The sequence below is a fragment of the Carlito syrichta genome, unplaced genomic scaffold, assembly GCF_000164805.1.
Source record: "Carlito syrichta isolate Samal-C Ts95f unplaced genomic scaffold, Tarsius_syrichta-2.0.1 Scaffold309078, whole genome shotgun sequence".
Classification (NCBI taxonomy): Eukaryota; Metazoa; Chordata; class Mammalia; order Primates; family Tarsiidae; genus Carlito; species Carlito syrichta.
The window spans coordinates 385,049-388,249 of NW_007253174.1; positions in this window are offsets into that span (position 1 = coordinate 385,049).

The window sequence follows — 3,201 nt, forward strand, 5'->3', positions numbered from 1 at the left end:
TAATGGGCAATTATTTTACTCTTCTAAGGCAAAAGCACAAGAAAAGTTTGATGAAACTTTTTATAGAAGCAAAGGTAAGGCTGTGTGGCCAGAAATTTCTACAAAGTACTGCTTAAATTGTGTAACAATTTCCAGTTCCATTGTAATAAAAAGTAATTAAGAAACAGAGGTGAAGGAGAATGGAATCTGAGTTTCCAAATAACAGTTTCAAATTACAACAGTTAGAACCATGTAAGTATATAAAAAAAAAAGACTAGAAATAATTCAGAATAGCACTAATGGGAGCCTTGACCCAGGAGATAGAGCACCTATGAGCATGTTTGTCATAGACCGCAGGACTGTGGAGGAGCAGGAAAGCATAGAAAAGAGAGCAAATCTGCATATTTGTCTCGCAGGCAAGAGTAGATGCAGTTCATGCAAAGAGATCTACCTCTAGGCTTCTTCTGTGGAATGACTGGCCACCCTCATGAGTGCAGGGTTCCTTTATATCGTTGCTTAGAACATATAGTCCCAGAATTCAGGTAGCCAGAGAGACCAGATACTCCTGACTACAGCCATATTCTTCTGTAGATGGTCAGAATTTCACAAACAGCAATTTGATTAAGCACAAGTAAATATCAGGAGTGCAGTGGCTTCATGATCTTATCTTTAATCCCATCACTAAGGAATAGATCTGTAAAAGAAATAATATAAATAAAGATTATCTTGGTATTCTGATGAGAAAAATGAGGTAAACATTTTAATGTTATAATATAATGGACTGGCCTTTATTTTAGGAACCCCTAAAGGAAGCAGGTGGGATTATCTGAGAGTTACACCTATCTCATTCGATTTCTAGAAAAAGTCACTGAATTATTAGCACTGTATTATTAGCAAACATTAAATTTAAATAGAACTAAAAATGCTCAAAATTCTCTAAGTAGAGTAAAACATGTATAACTCAATCACCATTAATTTTGAATAATATTTCAAGTGTTTTATTCCTTTAAGAACCTACTAGGATCATATATCCTGCAACCAAGCACAATTGGGTTAAGAGTGCTCATAATTCTAGACTATGAATCATATGAACCTCTCTCTCTCTCTCTCTCTCCCCTACCACCCCCCCACACACACATTCCTTTTTAATATCCTTGGAAGCAAGATACAATTTCTCCTACTTTATATGTCTTCATATTCCCAATTGCTTTGCAACTAAATAAATGGTGACTGACTAGAAGGAAGTGGCATATTTTTGAATAAGTAAGAGGATCTTTGAATCCATTTGTTATAACTACAAGTTAGCAGTGTGTGTATGACTTGACTTTACCATCATTTATATTCAAAACTGTAATTTCAAGGATCCTTATTTGATGGCAGACTCTCAATTATCCATGCTCAGCTCACTGAATAGTAGCAAGGCACCAACAAATGAAAATTATAAATAACCCCAAAGTTCTGTTAGCTCTTACTTTCAACTCTTCTCCATTCTAGCTTTTAGGAAAAGTTTCTAATGCTGTACCATGTTAAATGTATTTGTTATACACATATCTTTTTTTTCCTAGCCTACATTTTTATAAAAATGTTAACAAGTAGTGAAACAATCAAGAGGGAGTAATTGTAGACATGTAATGAGAAGAAAAAAAAAACAAAAACGGTGTCTCAAAATCAACAGTTATACTCTAAGATTAACTTTGTACCACGCAATGCAATGATTCATTTCTACTTGTAATCCCTTTACCTGGCATGTTTGGAATCTAAGTTTTAAAATTTCTTCTTGGTGATTGGAAACATAGTAAGCTCCTGTTGAATCTATTTCTTATAGCTATTTCTGACTTTTCTTGCAAGGCAACAGGGAGGCAAATCTTACTTGAAGTTTCTGTTCTTACTAGAATTTAAAATAGCATTAGAAGGCAAACTGCAACAGTATGAGAAAATAAATAGATAAATAAAACTGCATCACAGATAATCTTATACCTGGAAGGCACTTAGATAGACAGATTTTCAGTGCTTTCTCAAATCTTTATATTTTTAAAAAGCAGAAGTATTTTAAGTCTATCAATGCTAGTCAGTAAAACACACACTGGTGAAGCTTTTCTGTTTGAAGCAGACTGTGTGTCTAGTCCTCTTCACATCCTCTCCTGTAGTAACTTCTAATGCTTCTCTGCAAACCCCAAGACCTCACAGAATTATATCTAATAATAAGAATACTTTATCTGTATAGATGAGGAACCCAAAGTACAGAGAACTTAAACCACTGTCCAAGATGCAAGAAGCAAAAATAGAACTGTGGACACAAGAACAAGTATCTGGGTCTCCCCAATTGTTACCTCAGTCCTTCCACTAATCTGCCAGGCCTCTCAGTCCTTCCACTAATCTGCCAGGCCTCACAAAAGGACATAGCTGTTTGGAGCTTTCCTTTTTTTTTTTCATTGCTGTGGACTCTCCAGGAAGAATGTACAGTCCTTCCTTTGCTCCTCTACTTTATCTCTATCCTATTATAGCATCCCTAATGTATGATTTATTCACTTATTCAAGTCTCTGTACTAAAGGTATAAAACTGTTTGGAGAGAAGGATTCGGGATTTTTCTTCTTTGTATGCAAAACATGGGCACAATGCCTCTCCCTCCATTTGCTCAAACATATGAGCTTTTTTCCTTGCAATCTGCCCTAACATGACCTAAATAAGCAATAATAGGCAGAGATCAAACCTGGTAACATTTGCCTTGAGAACTTTTTTATTGGAGAATAGTTCTTAAGCCATTGTAAGCTGTAGACAAACTGTGTGTTATAAAAGTAAGGCTATTATAATTTTCTCACAGTTATTATCATCTCTATTTGAGCCAAAGTTAAAAAATAACTTTTACTCTAGCCATTAAATATTTTAAGCAAATTTTAATAATATTACCAAGTATGTTTGTGAGATAGAAAAAAATGGTAGCCCAAAGTTCTCACTTTGTTTTTTAAACATCTTTTTAAATTATAAAATTGTGGGGTACAGTTAAGGGTTAGGTATATAAATATGCATTGTTCAGGCACCCTTGTTGATAAGGGATGTCTCCCCGTCCCCAGACAGATATTGACTACTGTTAATCCCACATCCCTTCCCCTCCCTAGCCCCCCCATAGTTTCCCACCACTGTCAATCCTTTTCTAATAGTACTATGATAGATGTTCAAGGTCCACTATATGAGTAAGAACATGTGATACTCAGATCTTTGTT